Consider the following 13,992-nt stretch of genomic DNA (forward strand, 5'->3'; position numbering starts at 1 on the left):
ATAGAGTCATTTATAATGTGAGGAGGGTGTAGAATGGAGTGAGAGGGTAGAGGTGAAAGAAGAGCACTGGGGGTCAAGAACATGGAATACTGTAATTATATTACAGACAATATGTGCCAAAACTTTCATATGTACTATTGCAGATCCTCAGATAACCTGATAAGGTTGCCTGTTATTTCTGCACATGATGAAAATCAGACTTGGAGCATCAAACAATTTGCCCTCAAACAAAATTGGCAGTCAATATAGCCAGGATTCAGACTAAGGCTGCTTGTTTCCAGAGAAGCTAGTCTTTTTATCCCCTCTCATCTGGTTGCCTTCATTATTTCTTTATCTAATTTCTTATTATCATTAAGAGATTGTACAAAGAGGGTGCATTTGAACAAAGGCTGCCCCATATGGGACAGTAAGTAACTTCAATACCCCTGTCTGCACATCTGTCATCCATCCCTTTGCCACTCCTATTGTTGTCCTCTTAACCCCTCTTATCTTGACACGTGTGAAGCTGAGACACATGGGAATAAATTAAACACTGGGCAAATAAGTTCTCTTTGCCTACTTGTACAACTTAATTAAATTTGTTTCCCTGAATTTTCTAATACAGAACATTGAAATAGGTGTTTCCTAGAATTTCTCAGGGAAGTATAGACTTACTTGTAATCATGTCACTTACCAGACAAAATCTTTTTATTTATTTATTTATTTAGTATTGTGAAAATACTGTACAGAGGGGTTACAATTACATGGGCAAGATAATGAGTACGTTTCTTATCAAGCATTGTAGCCTCCTCCTTTGTTTACCCTTCCCATCCCTTTCCAGCCTCTCCCCGCCCCCCCAATACTCCCCCCCCCACCAAAGTTGTAAAGTTCGTTTTCGACATGATAACTTGTACTTCTCATTGTTGCAATGGGTCCATCTGTATCCTTATTTAAACTACTTGTTTTTCCCCTTCCCCTCCACAAATTATACCGACATCAAATACAGTGAAAGCAGGGGTTATACTGTGGGGGAAGGACATACAAAGCAACAAAGAAATAATCTTATAAATGCGTTAGAAGCAAATGCATGAAAGAAAAAAAAACATTTAAATACATATCTTAGGGTTCATTTTCCTAACATCACCTTATCTGACCTTTTCTGCTTGACTCATACATATACTAGATATTGCAAATAAGGGAAACCATGGGACCTATGTTTCTTTAGGCCTGGCTTACTTCACTTAATATAATTTTTTCCAAGACCAGACAAAATCTTTGACTTGGATGTCCCATCCTTTATCCTTCTCTCTGGGAAAGTAAGTAAGACCTAGAAAAGCCTGGGGAGCATTATGGCCTCTGTGTTATGGATGTACTTTTCTGAGGTCACCTTATCTTCTGGTGAGTACTGCTTAGCCTGTCTGTCCTGTGGGCTGGAGGGGTATACAGTGCTGTTAGGCAGAGCTCAGAACCCTTGACCATGGGTTCGCTGTTTGCTCTCTGATGTTTGTTCTTGGGGTTCCATGCTATATTCCATCTGGTCCCTGACTGGAAGTACATGTAACATTCATTTGCAGAACTTCTAAGCTGGCAGATATACCAGCTCTTACTCTTTTCTAACTCCTGTGTGTCAATAATGAAGTTCCAGAAATAACCAGATAATCAGGATCTACGGAAAGAATTGGGGAGTATTGTTTGCAACCTACTCTTTTCCACATTCACCACCTTCCATCTTACTAAGTTAGCATGGAGCCAAGGGTTTCTTTATGAGACTTGCTGTCGTTCCAGAATTAATTTGGGTTTTTTTCTCTAGGATCCAGAGATATGAGAAAGATGTCAGAGGATGAGACAGGCATATGGATTAAGTTAAAAAAAATATGGTTATTGCCCTATTTCTAATTTCCTTTTCCTTTCTAAACTCTATTCTTCCTTGAAGGTCATCATTTTAAAAAATTATTAAGTAGTTTACAAAGAGGTTTCCATTCCATGAGTTGGTTATGAATGCAATGTATCTTGATCAGTTTCACCCCTTCCATCATTCTTGCCCATTTCTCCCTCCCATCCCTATCCTCAAGTTACATAATTCAATTTTTCCATAGCGCACATTGAATATAATGATTGCGTTTGCTCACCCTTCTTCCCTCCATTCTTGTGCCCTTCTTCATTGCTTTTCTTCCCAATAATGACCTGGTCATTATAAAATGACATTAATAAACAAAGATCTTTTATTAAGTCTGAAGGTTAGGGTCAAAAATACAAATATATTTTCAGGACCTCAGTTTCTATTAACTTTACATTCTTGGAATCAAAGAGTAAGTCAACTTTGTTCTCAGTTGTGAACTATTCCTACACCAATAGAAATTCTTTCTGTCAAATAGGAAAAGATGGGCAGCTATACAAGGTAGAATTGAAACATACAGTAATTAGTGATTTGAAATACACCTTGAATTCTGGTTTATTATTTTACCATTTCTTTTTACCAGCCAGTATATGGGCAGACATAATCATAAAAAAAAACAAAGTAATATGCTAGATGTATACTAAGCCATATTTCTTAAATAGCAATATGTGTTTCATTAATAGGAAAAAGTGAAATTGGAGATAGCAGGCACTAGTAATATTTATATGATACAAACCTGACACATAAGATTTATATACATATAAAGACTGTGTGTGACCAGACACAAGTGGCTTACACCTGTAATCCTAACTACCCAGCCCAGGCAGAAACATATCCATAAGAGTTATTTCTAATTAATCACACACACACACACACACACACACACACACACACACACACACAGCCAGAAGTGGAGCTGTGGCTCAAGTGGTAGAACACTAGCCTTGAGAAAAAGAAACATAGACAGTGCACAGACCCTGCAGCACAAAAAGAAAGAAAGAAAAGACTAAGGGTGTATTGTTAAAAGAATTTAGAGTGATTTCTTTGGCAACACATATACTAAATATTGAAACAATGCAGAGATTAGGATGGTTCCTGTGCATGGTTGACAAGCAAATTTGTAAAGCATTTTATATTTTAATGCAGTCATAGTATTAAAGGTATATCCTATGAAACTAGGAAAACTGAGTTGTTTGATAGGGATGGGGAAGAATGTTGAGAGTGTGATCTCGTGCTCATAAATTGACATGTTGAATTGTGCCCCTTTTATAACCAAAGATAATAAAAATATGATTTTTAAAATAATAAAGTGATTTTAGGCTCATTGAAAGTGAACCCAAGGATCTTCATGATTCATCATAACCTTCTATTCACAGCTCTAAAGAAAGCAGTTATGAGAAGGGATGCAGTTAAACAGGGAAAATGACATTGTACAGATAATCATTTGGAAGTCTTACTTTGTTTGAAGACAGTGATCTTAACAATGATGGCTTAGCTTAACAGAATTTACAAGGCAAATGATCCAAAATAATAAGCATGGCACATTTAATATGCTGAGTTAGTTAGAAAGCAGCCCCATGCAAATTTGTAGGATCAATGCTTCACTAGCAGAGAAGCAATTACATTTAAGAAAGTTTTAAAAGGTGGTTACCAAGCAACTACACTCAGCCCACGCACATTGTTCGTAATCACTGGTAAATTATTGAAAATGACAGCCTATCATTAGAGAGCAGAGATGTACAAAACTAAGGCATTGTTATTTGATGTTCCTCCTACAGGAAAAAGATCAATTATATCTTTGGTACAGTGATTAGGTTAAGTAACTACAATAGGTATTAAATGTCAGTGTGCTGTGGTACAAAAATGTAAGAGGCCCCAGAGTTTTTCAGAAAGTGACCCTTGTTAGCAGGGACAGCCCTCCTTGACTAGACTTTACACAGTACCTTTCTGTTATATCAAGAGCTACTCAAAACACTCTATTGGCAGAATTTTAATGATTTGGTAGAAAGACTCTAAAAATAATGCAATAGACATATAATTCACAACTCAATTCCTTATTCTTTCTAATAAAATTATATTCTTAGAGTCAATACTTCGTTGATCATGGTATCTTAACAACAATGTATTATTACTTTAGATGAAAACAGTATGCAGTAGACAGAATTAAAATGCCCTATTTAACACCTAGCATAACACCTAGTTTCTCAAACAACAAAATACTACCTTTAAAAGAGCTGAAATTTAACTGTTGAACATCTGACCAATATGTAGTGGGTTTTTTCCAATATGTAGCAGGTATTTTCAAACTGACTAAATTTTGGAATTTTCCTCCCTTAAGTGATGTAAATAATTTCTATGGCTAGGTAAAATCAGATCTTTATGAAGTTATCTATTTCCATTTCACTATGCACTATAGAACAACACATCCTTTAGAAATAATGAACTATTTCTCTGCACACCTCTTCCTAGCCTACAAGTCCAGGCAGAAATAATGAACACTCAGTGTCTCACTCTTACTACTTACAAAAGTCATTTTGCACAGTTATTTCTGTGGAATATGGATAGTGATAGCTTAGTTCGTCATCTTGAGCCAGACCCTGTTCCAAAACTACTACCTTCCCATGTAGCTATTCAAAAAGTGATTCCAAGAATCTTCAGCTTTGTGCCTTCCAGAGATGGGATCCACTTCACCTCCCTTGAATCCAGGCCACATGAATAGACTAGAAGTAATGCTGAAAGATTAGGCCTGGAGACATGAACAACTTGATCTTAGAATCCGTCCGCCACAATGTGAGGAAGCCCAGAGCGAATTTGTGTCATGGCTGAGGTCTCAGGCAGCAACCAGCATCAACCCCCAAACTTGTGTGAGTAAAGCTGCCTCCAAGTGACTCAGATCCCCAGCCACTTAGTCACTCCTGCGTTGGAATTTTTCCAGCTGGAGCACTGTAGCATGGAGCTGTGATGAGCCATCTTCCCTGTGCCATTGGAATTTTCAACCCATAGCATCTGTGAAGCATAATAAAGTGTGGTGTTGGTGCCACTCAATTCTAGGGCCTTTTGCTATAACAGAAATACATAACTGGAAAATATTTTGGTATGGAGTCAAGTATCTACAGCTGTACCACAAGACAGTTCACACAGTTCAGTGGCTTAAGACAGCACTTTCCCTGATTTTGGGTGTCAAAAATTCCAGTTCTCATCCAGGCTGTTCTGGCTCAGTTCCCCGCTAGATGCAGTCAGACTTAGGCTGCGTGGGCTGGAAGCCCAGGAGAGCTGATCTTCTGAGGAGTTCAGGGCTTTCCTGATAAGTATAGGCTTTATCTCAGCATGATGGCCCAACTGTGACTCTTCCAGAAAACTAAGTGAAAGATGTAGGGCCTTGAAAGTCATATGGTGTCATTTCCACCATACTCTGAACAGTCAGCTTGACACTAAACTAAGCATAGAGTCAAAGAAGGGGGTACAGATCCCACCTTAGATTTAAAAATAAAATAAAATAAAAAATAAAAAACTAAGAATAAAATTAAAACAATAAAACTCTTAGAAATAAAAAAAACTGAAAATGGCAGGTATTAACAAGGATGCTAATGAACAATGGACTCTAATCAGCTAATTGATATTAATAGCTAAAAGTTAGCATTAATAGCTAATAACAAGTAGCTAATAATGAGTAACAGCAAGAATGCCCGTACAAAGTGTTTGTGCCCTCTTAATGATACAATAGTACAACTGCTATTTTAACAGTGTAAAAATTCCTCAAAAAATTAAAGTAGAAATACCATGTAAATCAGCAACTCCACTTCTAAATTTATAGCCAAAAATCTGAAATCAAGATCTCAAAGAGATATTTGTATACCCAAGTTTATAGTAGCATGATTCATAATAATCAAACAGGGGAAAGCAACACAATATATTTACTTTCAATGGATAAAATATGATATATATCATATACGTACATATATATGACTCAGCTTTTTATTTTGACACATACTACAAACTGAATAAATCTTGAGGACATGCTAACAAAATAAGCTAGCCACAAAATGACAATTGCTGTATGACTCCACTTACATAAGTTATCATTAGAAAAGTCAAAGTCATAGACATAGTAGAATGATGAGTGCTTGAATCTGAGGAAGGGGAAGTGGGAAGTTTTTAATAGGTATGAAAAAATTCTGCAGATGGATTGAACAATGGTGTGCATGTACTTAACTTGCTGAACTATCCACTCAAATTGGTTAAGGTGGAAAATTTTATGGGTCATCAATATACATCTATATGCATATCATAGTAATATAGAATCATTATCTCTTTTAAAATAATGTATATGTGTATATGTGTATGTATGCATGCATGTATTTTGAAGGCAAGGAAAGTTAGTTGGGAGGACAGGAATAATACAAAGACCAAATTTTCTATGACTAACTAACTTCCATTCAGAAGTCCACAGGTAATGGTTAAGATTGAAAAGCAAAAATGGTGTAACTTAACACTTTGCTAGTCTTATCACACCTACTTTCTGCTTTATATTTCATCCTGTTTTGTCTGACAAGAGAACTAACTCTTGCTACATCTGGATTTTCCAAGTACCTGAAGGTAAAGTTGCAATACTAAGAGAAAAATTAGATAACTCCACAAATACAATTGGAACTTCAGTGGGTTTCCTTCAGTAACTAATAAATGAAATTTGTATTTTAAACTTTTATTACAGATGTGGAAGATTTGAGAAACACAACCAGCCAATTTGATTGTTTATATTATTTATGTATAACATATATGTAAGATTTCTATATACATATACAAAATACAACCCCCCAAAAGAAGAGAGATGTATTTCATGTGTATGCAGAACATTCATCAAAACAGTGAAAGATGTATGGTATGCTCTAATTCAAAATTTAAAAGGATTAAAGCATATAGAACAAGTTCTTTGACTATAAGATTATTAAATTAGAAGTCAGTAACAGAAAAGTAGAAAGAATATAAACAAACATCTTAATAGCATATAGATGAAAGAAGAAATCACAAAAGAAACTAAAAAATACTTCAAACTGAATGGCAATGATAACACAGCATTTCAAAACCTGAATGATGAGACTAAAGCAGTGAAGAGAAATTATAAGTTTGTTTTATACTAGAGAAGACCAAAATGTACAGCAAAAATTAGAACATTTCTGGAAGAAAACCATTTTACCCTAGATAAAAGCAGTTCTTAGAAAAGGAAAAAATATGATGAATGGAAAAAAATTTACAAAACACATGATCAAAATTCAAAGTATCTGCTTTTTGTCCATATATTTTTAATTGTAAAAATACTGTACAGAGAGTTTACAGTTACATGAATAGGGTAATGAGTACATTTCCTATGGAGCATTGTTACCTCCTCTTTTGTTTTTCTCCTACCATCCATTCCCTTCCCACTTCCCCAAACTCTCCCCTCCACCCCCACCCCCGTCTGCTTTTTTAAAGACACTATTAGGAAAAAAAATAGTAGTAAAACACAGTCTTGGTAGGAAAAGATTGCAAATGCATGTATCTGACAAAGTATTTGTATCCAAAACATAAAGAACTCTTAAATCCGATTGCAATGAGACAAACAACCCAAGTAAAAACTGGGCAAAATATCTGAAGACTCTTCAGAACACTGGCCAAAATATGAAAATATGCTCAGCACTGCTAGTCATCAGGTACATGCAAATTATGATTTACTTACTAAATACCTGGGTATATGCAAAAAGCTAAACAAGCAAATATATTACTTAGAAATCAATGTTTTACCTGGCAAGTCTTTTTTTTTTTTTTTTCTGCCAGTCCTGTGGCTTGAACTCTAAGCCTGGGCACTATCTCTGAGCTTTTGTGCTCAAGGCTAGCATTCTAACACTTGGAAAAAAGCTCCTTTTCCAGGTGTGTGTGTGTGTGTGTGTGTGTGTGTGTGTGTGTGTGTGTGTGTGTGTGTGTGTGTGTGTGTGTGTGTGTGTGTGTGTGTGTGTGTGTGTGTGTGTGTGTGTGTGTGTGTGTGTGTGTGTGTGTGTGTGTGTGTGTGTGTGTGTTTGCAACTGGAGACTTACAAACTTTCCTACCCCAGGCTGGCTTCAAATGGCAATCCTTAGATCACAGACTCCTAAGTAGCTAGGATTACAAGTGTGGGTCACCGGCACCCAGTTTGCCTGGCAAGTCTCTTTTTTTTTCTTATATATATATTTTATTGTAAAGATACTGTACAGAGGGGTTACAGTTACAGGAGTAAGGTAGTGAGTACATTTCCTATGGAGTATTCTTACCTCCTCCTTTGTTTTTCCCCTACCATCCCTTCCTGCCCCACCTTTCCAAATCTTCCCTCCTCCCTGCCTCCCGAAGCTGTAAAGTTCATTTTTAGCATAGTGCCTTGTATATCTCATTGTTACACTGGGTCAACCTGTATCCTGTTTCAGCATTTTGTTATTTCTCTTCCCCTCCCCAAATTAGAAAAATGTATATACAAAGGCCACCGGAATCAAATACAGTGACAACAGGGGTTATACCATGGGAACAACATACAAAAGAAACAAAAAAAATCACATAGTACATTAAAAAACAACAGCAACAAAGAAAAAAAATCTCTTGGGTCCCTATCTTGGGATTCATTTTGCTTAGCATCATCTTTTTTTTTATATTATATTTTATTTTATTTGAAAACATACTGTACAGAGGGGTTACAATTACATGGGCAGGATAATGCATACATTTCTTACCAAGCATTGCAGCCTCCTCCTTTGTTTACCCTTCACCTCCCTTCCCAGCCTCCCCCCTCCCCCCCACCCAATCATACCCCCCTCCCCCCACACACTGACATTGTAAAGCTGGTTTTGACATGACATTTTGTACTTCTCATTGTTGCAACAGGTCCACCTGAATCCTTAAACGACTTGTTTGTCCCCATCTCCTCCACAAGTTATACTGACATCAAATATAGTGAAAGCGGGGGTTACACTGTGGGGGAGGGACATACAAAGCAACAAAGAAATAATCTTATAAATGCGTTAGAAACACATAGCATCATCTTATATGGTCATATGTACATAAGTTTTGAACCTTTCTGCTTGTTTAGTAAGATTATCCTAGACATAGACTAGTTAATGCAAGTAAGGGTAACCATGGGACCTATGTTACTTCAGATCTGGCTTACTTCACTTAGTATAATTTTTTCCAAGTCTTTCTATTTCCTAACAAATGGGGCAATGTCATTCTTTCCATGGAGGCACAGTGTCATTCTTTCAATGGAGGCATAGAATTCATATATATATACATATATATACATATATATACAAAACATTTATATATATATATACATACATATATATTATATATATACAAAACATTTTCTTGATTCATTCATCTACTGAGGGCATCTGGGTTGCTTCCATACCTTAGTTATGGTGAATATGGCTGCCATAAACATAGTTGTGCTGGTAGCCTCAGTATGGCCTTGTTTGTGATCATTTGGGTAAATGCCCAAAAGTGGGATTGCTGGGTCATAGGGGAGCTCTGTGTGGAGTCTTTTGAGGAACCTCCATACTGCTTTCCAAAGTGTTTAAACAAGTTTACACTTCCACCAACAATGCAGTAGTGTTCCCTTTTGGCCACATCCCCTCCAGAATCTGTTGGTATTAGATTTCTTGATTATACTCATTCTAACTAAGGATGAAGTGTTGCATTGATTTACATTTTTTTTAGGCTAGAGAAGTTGAGCATTTCTTATGTGTGTATTGGCCATTCTTGTTTCCTCTTTCGCCCACTTATTTATCGGGCAGTTTCTTTGAGGCTTTGTTGTTAGGGGATTTAGTTTTTTAAGTTCTAAGTATATTTTGGATATGAGAACCTTGTCCATTGTATGGCTAGTGAAGATCTTCTCCCAATTCATGGGCTTTCTATCGATCTTGCTAGCTATTCTTTTGCCATGCAGAAGCTCTGCAGTTTCATGCAATCCCATTTGTCCAACCTTTCTTTGATTTGTTGTGTTTCTGAGTCTTTAATGGCAAGTCTTTTGAAGTAGTTCTTTCTCAGAAGTTCTTGATGTTAATAATTTTCTTCACATAGTTCTTTTCAAACATGGTCTGGTAACCCTGAAAGCAAGATGTTTGTTACCAGAAGTGGATCAGATCATGTACTGTACTGTATACTTAATAAGTGGCAACCATCACATTTCTGTGCAGAGTCAGATGAAGGAAAGCAATTGGCCTGTGGCCAAAGATCTTTCATTCTGTGATGATAGCAACCCTAAAAACCAACATGCTTTATGGAAGGCAAAATATTCTAAGAACACAGAGAGACTGCCTGCACACAAAGATAAAGACCTTGTTCTGTAAGAAAAAAAAGTAACACAATAAAGACAAATTTTCACATTCTGTATAAAAATGTTGATTCAACTTCTTGTGTCTTCTTTCAAAACAAAAAAATAACCCCAGGGTCTAGCTACTTGCTGAACTTGGTGTTTTGTGATTGAGTCTAATCTGCTTCACTGCTCTTCCATTGCAGGTCTGGAGCATCCTGAGCTTGTGATTTTGTTTTGCAATCATATTTATCACATTAGCTATTTGGGTGGGTAGTTCTTTTTCAGCTAAGAATAGTTCTTGCCAAAGAAATTTAACAGAGAAATGAAGGCAGCAATGAATGGTGGGGCCAGTCTCCATTCAACATTTTATTGTTAATTATAAATTTGCTGCATAATTTCAGTTCCTAAGGAAGCTTAAATTTTGTTCTAATTAAAGGAGACAAGCAGTGTGTATCAGAAGCAGCTGCTCCAGACAGAACTTTTGCTAACAGTCATTTCCACATGGTGCACATACAAATGAATTCAGGCGTGTTTCTTAAAATTTCAACCTTGATATAGGAGGGCTACTAATGTCTTCAACTATAATGTAAAGAAAAGACAGTGCTCTCAAGATCACTATACCTTCTCAATTCATTTTCTCAACCCTCTGAATAGCCAAGCAGGATGGCTCAGCTTTTAAGATACAAGGATGGAAGAAAGAAGAGGAGAATGGGAGAGAAAAAATGGAAGAAAATAAATAAGAAAAGGTAGGAAAAATGGGAGAAATTTTCATGCAAAAACTTACAGAGTGCAGTAGTCTAGTGGGAAAATACAGAATGAACAGAAAAATAAAAGTCTGCTCTTTCTCTGCCTTTTAGTAACACATCTGAATAAATGGTGAAGCAACATTAATGTATTGGAGCAAGATTAAAAAATGACCTTTAGTTGGGACTTCAATTGCTCCCGATCATTCTTGACTTCCAGTCTCCTAATAATTTATTATTTTCTATGACTTAGACTTCTCCTTTCAAAAAGAGGGTTCAAAAAAACTTAAACATTTATGTTGACAAAGAGAGAAAGAGAGAGAGGAAAGTAAGAACTTTAATATTACACCCAATAGATAAAATAAATATTACAAATTCAATAATAACAAGTGTTGTTGAGAAATAAAAGTCAGGGAGCTTTAGTGTGGTCTTGTTTGTTAACATTTGGGTAAATGCCCAAAAGTGGGATTGCTGGGTCATAGGGGAGCTCTATGTGAAGTCTTTTGAGGAACCTCCATACTACTTTCCAAAGTGGTTGAACAAGTTTACACTCCCACCAACAATGCAGTAAGGTTCCCTTCTGTCCACATCCCCTCCAGCATCTGTTGTTGTTAGAGTTCTTGATTTTTGCCATTCTAACTGGGGTGAGGTGGTATCTCAATGTTGTTTTGATTTGCATTTCTTTTATGGCTAGGGATGTTGAGCATTTCTTCCTGTGTCTATTGGCCATCCTTCTTTCTTCTTCAGAGAAGTTTCTCTTTAAGTCTTTAGCCCACTTATTTATTGGGCAGTTGTTTCTTTGAGGATTTGTCATTGGGGGATTTAATTTTTTGAGTTCCAGGTATATTTTAGATATGAGACCCTTGTCCGTTGTATGGCTAGTGAAGATCTTCTCCCAATCCGTTGGCTTTCTATTGATCTTGCTAGCTATGTCATTTGCCATGCAGAAGCTCTGCAACTTCATGCAATCCCATTTGTCCAACCTTTCTTTGATTTGTTGTGTTTCCGAGTCTCTATTCAGAAAATTTCAGCCTGCGCCAAGGAGACCTAGGGTTTCTCCTATTCCATCCTGTAATGTTTTCAGAGTGTCTGCTTTGAGTTCAAGGTCTTTGATCCATTTGGAGTTGATTCTGGTGCAGGGTGATATATAAGGATCTAGCTTTAGTTTTCTACAAGTAGTTAACCAATTTTGCCAGCACCATTTACTGAAGAGGCTGTCTTTCTTCCATTCTATTTTTTTAGCTCCCTTATCAAAGATTAGATGGCTGTAGGTTCATTTCTGGGTTTTCAATTCTATTCCATTGGTCCTGAGGTCTGTTCTTATGCCAGTACCAAGCTGTTTTGATTACTATGGCTTTATAGTAGAGTTTGAAATTTGGTATTGATATTCCTCCAGCAGTGTTCTTTCTGTTGAGGATCGTTTTTGCTATTCGGGGTCTTTTATTGTTCCATATGAATTTTTGGATTGCCTCTTCTATTTCCTTGAAGAATGAGGTTGGAATTTTGATAGCCAGCACAACTATGTTTATTGCAGCATTATTTACCATAGCTAAGATATGGAACCAATCCAGATTCCCCTCAGTAGATGAATGGATCAAGAAAATGTGGTATATATACACAATGGAATTTTATGCCTCCATCAGAAAGAATGACATTGCCCCATTTGTTAGGAAATGGAAAGACTTTTGGAAAAAATTGTATTAAGTGAAGTAAGCCAAGCCCAAAGAAACATAGGTCCCATGGTTTCCCTTATTTGCAATATCTAGTATATGTATGAGTCAAGCAGAAAAGGTCAGGTAATGTGAAAATGAACCCTTAGATATGTATTTTAATGTTTTTTTCTTTCATGCATTTGTTTCTAACGCATTTATAAGATTATTTCTTTGTTGCTTTGTATGTCCCTCCCCCACAGTATAACCCCTGCTTTCACTGTATTTGATGTCAGTATAATTTGTGGAGGAGATGGGAAAAAACAAGTCGTTTAAGGATTCAGGTGGACCTGTTGTAACAATGAGAAGTACAAGTTGTCATGTCGAAAATGAACTTTACAACTTTGGTGCGGGAGGGGGGGAGAGGGGGAAGGTTTGGGTGGGAGGCGGGGGGGGGGGAGGCTGGGAAGGAATGTGAAGGGTAAACAAAGGAGGAGGCTGCAATGCTTGATAAGAAATGTACTCATTACCTTGCCCATGTAATTGTAACCCCTCTGTACAGTATGTTCACAAAAAATTAAAATTTAAATTTAAATTTAAAAAAATGTCAGGGAACGGATATCCCATAAACAGTAAGTAGAACTATAAAGCAGAAGAAATTTAACAATAGAACAAATTGTTACTCTGACTCAGCTAACAACTCTTCCACACAACCACAAGAAAAACTTGTGTATATGAGTAGAGACTTATAAGAATATTCACTGTTTTGTTACTTGTTATGGCCCAAAATAGAAAAAGCAAAATACTTTTCACCAAAGAAAGAATAAATCGCTACATATTTATGTAGTAGTGAAAAGGATTTATTGGAATCACATGTATCAACATAGATGATTCTCCTGCACAAATAGATTTTGTAAGAGGAATCAAGCTTCAGGTTTCTGAATACCAAGGCAGAATCACAATGGAAATGGAAGAGGCTTGGACTTCACCTAGAAAGCCTGAACTTGAAGTTTGATACAATAACTACTGTGATGTACTAGATGGATTTTTTTCTATTGTATGGGACATTTAAAAATCTAAACGTCAGGGCTGGGAAGGTGGCTGTGGTAGAGTGCTTGCCTTGCATGCATGAGGCCCTGGGTTCGATTCCTCAGCACCATATAAGCAGAAAAGGCTGGAAGAGGCACTTTGGTTCAAATGGTACAGGCTAGCCTTGAGCTGAAGAGCTGAAGAACAGTGCCCAGGCCCAGAGTTCAGGCCCTACAACCAACAACAAAAAAAATCTAAGCATCAGCCAGGTGCTGATGGCTCACACCTATAATACTAGCTACTCAGGAAACTGAAATCTAAGGATCGCAGTTGAAGCCAGCGCTGGCAGAAAAGTCTCTGAGACTTTTACTTGCAATAAACTAC

The 13,992-nt window shown here is 36.8% G+C and overlaps 1 long non-coding RNA gene and 1 other non-coding gene across 3 annotated transcripts in view; one reads left to right on the forward strand and one right to left on the reverse strand.

Annotated features, from left to right (window-relative positions):
- LOC138834371 (uncharacterized) overlaps positions 1 to 13,992 on the reverse strand; it is a 147,242-nt gene that overhangs the window by 100,092 nt on the left and 33,158 nt on the right. The gene's annotated exons all lie outside the window — the stretch shown is intronic.
- LOC138834403 (U6 spliceosomal RNA) lies at positions 2,912 to 3,016 on the forward strand. The gene has a single exon (XR_011374092.1). It is a non-coding gene; the product is annotated as a U6 spliceosomal RNA (small nuclear RNA).

This window comes from Dipodomys merriami, unplaced genomic scaffold, assembly GCF_024711535.1.
Source record: "Dipodomys merriami isolate MVZ:Mamm:240054 unplaced genomic scaffold, mDipMer1.0.p SCAF_213, whole genome shotgun sequence".
NCBI lineage: Eukaryota > Metazoa > Chordata > Mammalia > Rodentia > Heteromyidae > Dipodomys > Dipodomys merriami.